Here is a 10,166-nt window from a genome sequence, read left to right as displayed (position 1 = left end):
GGTGTCAGGAGATAGAGAGAGGTAGGGATGGGGTGGAGAAATGAAATGAAATGATAAATTTAAAATTCATTTACACCACAGTAAGTTTGAAAGTTTTGTATTTAAGTCGTCTCTCCTTTCATTTTTTCCCATTGCTCTCCACTCTACCCTCCACCTTTCTATCCTGCATCATCACAGCCATGGCACGTTCCAAGCTTCCTATCAAAAAGGCGTCTGCAAGAGCAAGAGCTCAACACTCTTCCGAATCTAGTGAGCGTACTGTGAGTGACAAAGATCCCCTAGTGACCGATAACGGTGGCCCTACTGCAGCCAATAATGGTGGCGCTACTGTGGCCAACAATGGTGGCCCTAGTATGGTCGATAATGATGGTTTGCCATTGTCCAGAAATGGTGGTCCACATGCTCCAGCTGCTCCACCTCCCACTACTGCTACAGCTCGTAATACACGCCCTCCAACACATAAAAAGCGAAGATGGAGACCAGGCACAGCTGCGCTACGCGAGATAAGGAAATTCCAGAAGAGTGCTGACTTGATTATTCCTAAGGCACCATTCTCCAGGTTGGTGCGAGAAATACTGCAAGATCTACAGTCAGGGCATCATCACAAGTTCTTTTCGAGGAACCAGGCAAGGAATGTGGGGTGATGGTCAAGCCAAGCCTTGCTTGCTCTCCAAGAAGCAGTTGAAAGCTACTTGATTGATCTAATGAGTGATGGTCAACTTTTAGCCATTCATGCTATCACTATTAAGCCCATAGATCTGGTTCTTGTTCACAGGATCCGCAATAACAAGGATGCATTTAATCTTAATGTCAACAATATGCTTTGAGAAGCTACCTTGTAATTGGATCTATGTTTTTAGCTCAGGTTTGGTTGTAGATTGTAAGGAGCTTAGTTTTGGGTTATCTTTCCAGTAGACCTTCAAGTATTTGATAGTAGTGGCCTGCAAAATGGAGCTAAATTTTCCCTAGCTCTAGTTGTACTTGGTGCGATGCACTATCTACCGTATATTTCATAGTTTCGCAATGCTAAATCCAATATGTGATATTCTATTTTGACCATGTTTCGCATTGTGTGAATTTTCAAGTTTCCAATTTTGTAAGTAGTTTTGTTGAGGATAAATTCAATGTGCAACCACGTACACGTCGGTGATCAGTTGTACATGGGCCGATGCACTATATCCTTACTATATTTAGTGGTTTGGCAACAGTATATCCGATGTGATATTCCATTTTACCCATGATTTATTTTTTGTCAATTTTTAAGTTTCCAATGTTTCGCATTGTGAGATTGACAATACATTTAATCTGCAGTTGCGCACACTCATTATCAATACATTTAATCTACAGTTGCGAGGTTGACAATACATTATCAGTGCAGTATAATGCAGTTAACGCATTTTCAAAAAAAGATTGAACCGTCAAATTTATAAATCGGAATCTGGTGAAACTTCACCCTCATGCTGGGCATTAGAAAAACTCATTTATATTAAAAATTTGGCCCCATCAGAAGCCTCTGGGTCACCTGTCTGGAGGCTCGCATTGTCGACGGGTTTCGAAAGCAATGTCGCAACTTCAGAAGTCCTTCATAAATTTCAGAATAGAAGATCTATCAAGCAAGTAAGCAAGATGGGAAAATGATGCCAAGTCTCTGTTTAATTTCTGTTAATAACAAAATAAGGGTTCAAGATAAAGAAATCGGTTCATTCAGTTCATCCTCCCCGAATCCAAGAAAGAAAATAGAAAATCCATTAACTCTTTTTCTTCCATCGTTGTTCTAGCCTTTACAATTTTCCCTTGATAAGTTTTGGACTTAAGGGTGATGATAAGAATTCAAGAATATGCTGTTATGTTATGACTCCAATGTCCTGCGAACACCCTCATCATTGTACGCTCTTCATATGTATGGTTTTAGCATAAACCAAAGGTGTTATCTCCATTGTTTGTAACATAAAGAAAGCCATCCTCATCTTTGTGCTCCTCATAGATAGCCAACATAATTGCAGCAGTAGACGGAAGAACATTGTCTACAAAGATGAAGATTGCTTTCTCTGCATTTAATTTGATCCTCTTCCGAATAACATAGACAAATTGACCAACAGTAAGGTCAACTGGTACAAGGTACTTCTTCTTATCTATGTCTGGAATGTCACTTCTTTCAGCTTTCTCAACTATTACAGGAATCTTGTCGGGATACTTCTCACGAATCCTAGAGGCTTCAGCTTTCCTCTTCTCTAGATCATGTTCCTCTTTAAAAGAGCTCTAGGCCATTTCACTCGGCCACTTCTTTGCATAGATAACATCTGATGACGACACAATTTTTTTGCACTGATAACCTGTTGAGAATACTGAGCAAGTATGATTCCAATGAAATGTTTTACATTGGGGGGTATTACACATCCTATAGGCAGTCCTTCAGGAATCCGCATTGCACGCATTCTTGTGGAGATGTTCAGACTGAGTCTGCCAGATGTTCGGTGGTTTGTGGTTGCTGATGACGACACAATGGCAAAAAGAGAAGGTGTGAATCCAGCGATCACATGAACCTAGACGGAAACCTCGATCGCCTGTTAACGCTTCTGAAAGAAGCCGAACAGGACGGAAATTCCTTCCGCTTAATCTGCATTTTTCTCTTCTCAGCTTCTGAGCCCGTTCTTTGTTGATGTGTCTTGTCACGGCTTCCTCCGTCGAAGCACAAATTCAGCTTTATGACCCATGACCTGAGTAGTGGAAAAAGAGCGAATCACCAGGCCGACAACCTTGAACGAGACATGCATCAATAATTACATATAATCGCACACCCCTTCCCGTCTGACAAGTGCTATCTTGATTTCATCTTCACCGGTCATGTCTCTCATTCCTGCGTTTCTTTTGCCTTCGTCTATTTTCCCCTTTAATGCCATAATCAATCGTTCACAATTGTGTGTGCTTGTGAGGTCCGTGAATTTCCTTCTGAAACTGTCAAGCTTCCCTCTAATCCTCCTTTCTCAGCGTCATTCTCACTATATCGTTGAATCTTCTGTCCCTGTCATGAAACAGAAAACAGAATCCTCCTCAATATCCTCCTCTCCGTTTTCCCCCCTTGTTGCAGAGCTCCTTCGACATTCTTTATCGCAGCCATGATCTCCTCTCGAGCTCTCTTCTGTTTTGCCACGGAGTATCCTTTCAATCTCCTCCCGTAAAGGCTGTCTATCTTTCCCCTTGATTGAAAAAGCTCCCTTCCCTGTTTTTCCTGCGTGTTTTTCCTCTTCCTCCTTCCTCTATTTTCTTCATCATTCGTCTATTTTCCTCCTCTGTTCCCCCTCTTTCCGATTCAAAACAAAGCTCTCTCTTTTTTTTTCCAAAAAAAACTTCGTTTTTCCCTCAAGAAAGCAGGACAATTTTAGCAAAGCCTACACGTGTTTTTCCATAATCGAAAACCGTGTGATAAACGCCCATGAAAACATCTCCAAGAATCCATAGAGGCCTTGAAGAAACATCCAGACCCATAAACCCACTAACACATTACATTTCATTACCCTCTCCAACTTTCAAGATATACTACTCAAGCGTAAGATCAAAATGTTTCCCTCCTATCGTAAAGGTCACTGTGAGCATGGAAGAAACTTGATCACACTCCACAACACTCTCTCCATTCAGATTCAGAAGACATTCGCACATCTTGCTAAGATACGCTTTGATAAGCTCTCCAGACTCATCATGATCAATTGGTTCTGTGCCCATATTACTGCCATTTCACACATAGAATATCCAGTTGTAGATGTTAGAAACATCCTCACGAAGCCCATAATCGACATATCTTGAAATAAGTGTAGCCATGAGATTGCATCTCGAGTTACCAGTCTACCAAAACTCCTTGTTCTTCTTCGTCTTCAGCATAGAATAAAAGAGCAAACATAACAACTAATTATGTACAAAGTATCAAATCACACACACGACTTTTGGGTGGTTTTCACACCTCGAATGCGCAGCAATACGACAGCGTCTGGGGCCCTGAATCTGGGGATTCAGGGCCCCAGACGCGAGCCTCCGGACAGGTGATCTAGAGGCTTCTGTTGGGGCCAAAAAAAATTTGGGTAGTTGATGTGTCCTTGAGGAGCCTACAGGTAAAATTTCATGTGAATCGGAGCACTAGTGATATTTTTCCTAAGCGTGGATTCATTAATTGAAATTTGAGGGTTTTTGAAAAGATTGGCTATAAGTTTAAAGTTTCACCTCATTTTACACATTTCACTTTTGAGTTCTGAGTTCTCTCTCCTAGAAGACATGGTACGCACCAAGCAAGCGGTCCAGAGATACCCCCCTGGAAATTCCATACGGCAGCCACGTCCTCCAACTCCACCACCACCACCACCACGCCAGCATCGCAAGCGTCGATGGAAGCCAGGCACAGTGGCTCTTCGCGAGATCCGCCACTACCAGAAGACCACTCACCTCCTGATACCGAAGGCTCCATTCCAAAAGTTGGTGCGGGAGATCATGGAGGGCATACTGATCAGGAACAACAGGAACCAGTTTCCAGATATATCACGCGCGAAACAACCGAATCGCTGGACTGCCCAAGCCCTCCTCACACTACAAGAAGCTGCTGAAGCCTACCTCATTGACTTATTTGGAGACTCAGTCTATGCAGCGGTGCATGCAAGGAGGGTCACTGTCACCGACAGGGATCTGCGGATAGTTAGGTTCTTTCGGCGATGGAAAGATAGTCCTCGCGGAGGTCAGCAAGGATAGAGGTGTACAAACTCAAAAGCACATGGAATGTAGCTTCTGAAGACATTTTGTAAAGCCTTGGTTGTAATGGACCCCATGTAAAATTGTTATTAATACAAATACAAAGTTTTTGGCGCGTCTTATTTTTGTTTAGTCGCTTGATATTTATTTTATTTACATCGTTGAGTTATCGTTACATGCGTTCGAACAAATACATGTTGCATACGAATTCGATAAAGCACTATGTATTAAATTTAGGGTACGAATCGTGTTACGTATAAATTCGACAAATAAACGTAACATTCAAGTTAAAAAAAACAGTAAATGACACGTATCACAAACTACATTGCATGCGAATCCAACAAACATCAGTTTTCATTACTTGAAGAGAAGATTACAAAGTGCATTACATCAGTGATGCGATATCAGTAGGCAATAAGTACATCTATTCTCTCCTAGGATTCTTGGAGCTAGGCTCCCCATGGTCAGAGCTATTCTTGATCATAGGCAACAATACATTTTGCCCCAATAGTTCCTGTCTAATGACAGTGGGGTCTTCAACACCGGCAACCATGCCACGGGCCACCATGGAGAAAAGTGGGCCAGACCTAGTACTCGTGAATAAGTAGAGAAGCTTCGAACGTCGAAGCAACACTACTTTCTCCAGACTGGAGTTGGTCGGGATGGTCTTGAAGGGCCTAGCCTTTGTTAGTGCCCTCAACTTCAAGAAGTTCTCTGCAAAAGCAGGGGAGCATGTCTTATGAAATACAATAATGTCGTTGACAAGCTGTCCAACGTACTCCTTCAATGCCGAGTCTTGCACCCTTCCTTGGCTACCAGATCGGCCACCCTGCCTAGATGAAAACTCATCTATATAGACAATCTCCTGCAACACACAAGTTCAATATCAGACTCACTATGCATGAAGTGTGCTGAAGATATATAAATCATATTCATATGAAACTTAACCAGTAGGGCCTCTAGGGCATCGGGATCATATTCATATGAAACTTAACCAGTAGGGCCTCTAGGGCATCAGGAGCACACACATGTGCAGATTCAGGCCCCCATACGCGAGCCTCCGGCCAGGGCACATCTGGGGGCCCGATCCCGACAAAAACACATGTGTGTGCTCCCGATGCCCTAGAGGCCCTACTGGTTAAGTTTCATATGAAACCGAGAACATTACCTTCTCTGCATCATCTATCTGCCGCTGTAATGGAGCATCCAGGTCTGCTCCTGCCACTAGGCTGCCCTCGTCTCTCTCCTGGGTAGGCACTGCATAGTCGGGTCGAGGACCAAAAAGGCTTTCCTGCAACCGCTCGAACTCCTCATCAGAGATCTGATACTGTGGCGCCGCATCCTCAATCTGCTCCTGGATGCTCACAATGGCAAAGATGTCATCGATGCTCGTGCCATCATAACGAGCCACCTCATCAACATGTGGTGGGGCATCCTGTAAATCAAAATCTATGAAATCACTAGGTGCATCACGCACCATGATACAGTATAGTTCTTCTTCCCTAAGCTCCAACAACTCTAGCACATCCTGCATGAGTAGATACTCCACCCCCTCGATGGTGATAGCATGGAGAGAAGAGAGGGGTGGCTCTTCGCTCGTGGGCATCTCATCAGGGCAGGGAGGTGGGTGCACAATAGCCAAGCTCTGTGCTGCCTCAACACTCAGATCGAGAGTGATCTCCTCAGGCTCCCTCTCAAAGTACTCTAATAGTGGCCGAGAGGGTGCATCGATGTCCTCGTCACTGTCCTCTTGCACCTCAGTGCACATAACATATATGGCAAAGGTGGCATCCCTCTCAATGAGATCCATCGTGACGTGGTCCTGTGACGAGGTGGGCACTACTCTAGCGCGGAGATGTTGCCCCACATGCACCAGGGCTCGACTTATCACCTTTGCATGGCTGGATCCGGCACACAAACTATACAAAAAATCCATGGGAACCCACCTGAGAGTGGAGTCGGGAATAGAGCAAGTGAGAGGGTTCACTGCATCACAAAACGATGCTAGTATACTAGAGTCAGGGTCTACAGCGGAAAGCGAGCTCTCTAGGTTCAAGGTCACGCAAAACCTAGGGTATATCTGGTCCCCTATGTGTGCGTAGCATGTGGAACTGATCCATGCGGCGAAGGCGGGAGTGGTAGCCATGGCACACAAAGAGAGAAGGAATGAGAGCACAAGTGTAGGGAAGTGGAGAATGAAAGTGAAAATGAGTTTGGAGTTATAGCTTTTATGTGTCTAGGGTTTTAAATAAAGGTTCTTTATAAAGTTATTAACTCTAAAGTTTCAAATTAAAACTCTTACCTTAGTTTCTTTATTTCAGTACTTTAAAGTCACTGTTAAAATGACTCATACAGACAAACGCTTCGTTCTACATTATTATATCCTCGAATATGTTTGGGTCGCTGAGTATATTCAAGTCTAACGAGAGAAAATATATAATTTTTTAAAGAAAATAAATCTAAAAGGCCTTGAAATTCCCTTTGGATCCAATTTAATATTAAAATGTAATAAACGAGTAGCAGAGATGCGCTACAATATATCATTGTGCAAAGACAATATTCTCTAGATTATAGACCTCTAACCTGCAATTTAATTATGATTTTTAACTGCACGATTGAGTAATTACAGTATGTATTATCGCACGCTTGGATCACAGTAAACTAAAATTTAAAGTACTCAGAAGTTCAAAAAAGGTATGTATTCGCTCTTTATAAAGTTTTTTTTACAAGGATTCCACTATCTCAAGGATATGTGGAGAAGCACATTGTTTAGATGTCATGGATTGCTCACTACGAGTCCTGACTTTTCTATTATCTAACTTGAAATAGAAGTTATAGAGGGGCTCACTGGACATTAATTGGATTTCTTGTCTCAGAAAATAAATGGGCCAATGACTCTCTGCACTGACTACGAAAGGATTATGACCACTCCACAAGATTACCACATCTACGAGCGCTGTATGTGTGTCATCTCGGATATCTTGATCCAAGCTGATCCACTTCCCTCGCAAAAGTCGCCATCTTCTATATCGAAAGTGAACGCACAGAGTTTGTCTAGCAATGAAATACCTATAATAAAAACAAAAATAATGGTAAGTGATCAATGCGACTAAGATAACAATTCATCTAAGCGAGACCTATGTCAATTAAATCAAGGTATGCAAAGTAGTAAAAAAGTTTTACCTGAATGTAATATCAGATTGGTTGACCCTGCACTCAATCGTCTCATCAAAATGTGTTCTTTTGACTTCCCAAGACTCACCCAATAGCTAACTCATCCATTCCTCGGATGGACACTTGCATTGATAAGTAATCTTTGTTTTCTTCAAAACATCACATGAACCAAACAAATATGCAAACAATGAGAATGGAATAAACCAATTAAGATGCACATCTTTGGAGCCTGTGATGGGTTTCATAGCACTATTTATGTCAGATTTTATCTTCGACTTGCAAGCTCCTGACAACTCCAAGCTACCAATGAACCATTCACCACTAGATAGTGGCGGCAATGGGAAATGCTGCAATCTCTGGCTTTCTACCACATACAATGAATTATAAAAAAAGATATTTTGAGTGGCAAGTTGACTTGTAGAGGTATTATCATAGATCAAAGAACCTATCTCTTCATGCCAAACATGTATCTTGCCGCTTAAACATTCCACATTTTGCCATTCATGCAAAGTCGATGGATATAGAGCTGTCAATCAAACAAGACTGAATTAGAATACTGCAAAGACTTTTAAAAACAACTCTGATACAAAAGAATAATCAATGATAAAATTTAACAACTTACTATTTTGTTTATAATTTGCAATGTTGTTCTCGTCGTGTACAGAGATTTGTTTATGCGTATAAACATGTTGAATCAACACTTCTGTTACTGCACTTGTGCCATTAAACACTTTTCTGAACTCTAGAATTCTACCTTTCCAATGTTTGCTAGGGTTTGCAACATCCTTGCGCTTGACCTTGAAACTCCCTCGAGTACTTGGGTGCATCAAAATCCAATCCAACTTATAATACTTATCACAAATCCAATTACCGCCATTATCTTTCCTGTTGAAGACCTCCACTGCAAGTATGCTACTGATATTTTTCCTCCGTGAAGACATCTGTAACAACCAAATACAAAAGTTACCTATCAACATGTGTATAATTTGCAAATGTTCTCTCCAAATGAAATTAAATTTAAATGGATCAATTTAAAAAAGAAACATTGTACCTGTAATTTCTTTCACAAAGATCCCTAGATATGTTGAACAAGAAGTTGACTTATAGCAAGACCATTGTTCCTTCACTGACAGATTCCTGTAGTACAAAAACAAAAGAAATATTGGGTCAACACATACATATAACTTATATAGGCTTTGTCCAAATGCGTTGAAATTTAACCATGGAACAGTAGTAAAAAATGGAAATATCCTGTGGCTTTCTCTGCAAAAAATCCCAAAGATGTTGTAGAAGTTGAGTTCTTAATAAATCATTGTTCTTCACCCTCGGAGATTCTTGGAGTAAAAAAACAAAGGAAAGCTCAGTATGCATGTAACTTGTATACATTTTGTCTAAACGAGATAAAATTTAACAGTGGAGCAACAAAAAAACAAGACAATATACATGTAACTTTGTTTACAGAGAAACCCTAAGATGTTGAAGAAGAAGTTGAGTGTTCAAAATCCCAAAGATGTTGTAGAAGTTGAGTTCTTAATAAATCATTGTTCTTCACCCTCGGAGATTCTTGGAGTAAAAAAACAAAGGAAAGCTCAGTATGCATGTAACTTGTATACATTTTGTTTAAACGAGATAAAATTTAACAATGGAGCAACAAAAAAACAAGACAATATAACTGTAACTTTGTTTACAGAGAAACCCTAAGATGTTGAAGAAGAAGAGTATTCAAAATATCACTATTATTGACTGTAAGAGACTCCTAGAGCATCAAAACAAAAGAAATTACATGTTAGAGAATGCACATAACTTGCACAGGTTTTCTCCAAACGAGATAAAACTTTACCATAGAACATCTATGGAAGAGAAAAATATACCTGTAGAGTTTTGTGAAGAGAATCTTAGGGCTTTGGTAAAACAAGCTCTGCTCTCATAAAACAAATGAAACTCTCTCTGTGCTTGTGCAAAGCAAATGAAATTTTACAAGGTTACAGACAGGGCAAGAAACAGTGAGGCTGTAAAGTTTTGTCAGGAAAAAAGAAGCGGGGAAAGAGATATGACAAATTTGAGTTCCGCCTAAAAAAGAGGGGGAAACTAAAAAGGGGAGAAAATTAAAGTCAAACATAAAAAATAAGAAAATGAAAATTCGAGGCACAAACTTCCAAGAAGTGACAGCTTTGTACTCCCCTTTTCCCTTATTTTATTGCTGAGGGAAGATTTGGTCCAAGATATGGCTAGAAGATTCATGTTACATGAATCTGGAATCC

The 10,166-nt window shown here is 40.9% G+C and overlaps 1 long non-coding RNA gene and 1 pseudogene across 1 annotated transcript; both read right to left on the bottom strand.

Moving 5' to 3' along the window:
- Positions 1–1,908: 1,908 nt before the first annotated feature.
- LOC148030669 (autophagy-related protein 8C-like pseudogene) lies at positions 1,909–2,268 on the bottom strand (annotated as a pseudogene).
- A 5,979-nt stretch (positions 2,269–8,247) lies between these two features.
- On the bottom strand, positions 8,248–9,045 carry LOC148030668 (uncharacterized). The gene is made up of 3 exons (XR_015692282.1): positions 8,957–9,045; positions 8,777–8,846; positions 8,248–8,431 (listed from the first exon to the last, which is right to left on the bottom strand). It is a non-coding gene; the product is annotated as an uncharacterized LOC148030668 (long non-coding RNA).
- Between the last annotated feature and the right edge of the window lie 1,121 nt (positions 9,046–10,166).

The sequence above is a fragment of the Lygodium microphyllum genome, chromosome 10 (assembly GCF_053477565.2).
Source record: "Lygodium microphyllum isolate KBCC chromosome 10, Lygodium_microphyllum_v1.1.10, whole genome shotgun sequence".
NCBI classification, from domain to species: domain Eukaryota; kingdom Viridiplantae; phylum Streptophyta; class Polypodiopsida; order Schizaeales; family Lygodiaceae; genus Lygodium; species Lygodium microphyllum.
This window is presented reverse-complemented; position numbering and strand designations above follow the sequence as displayed.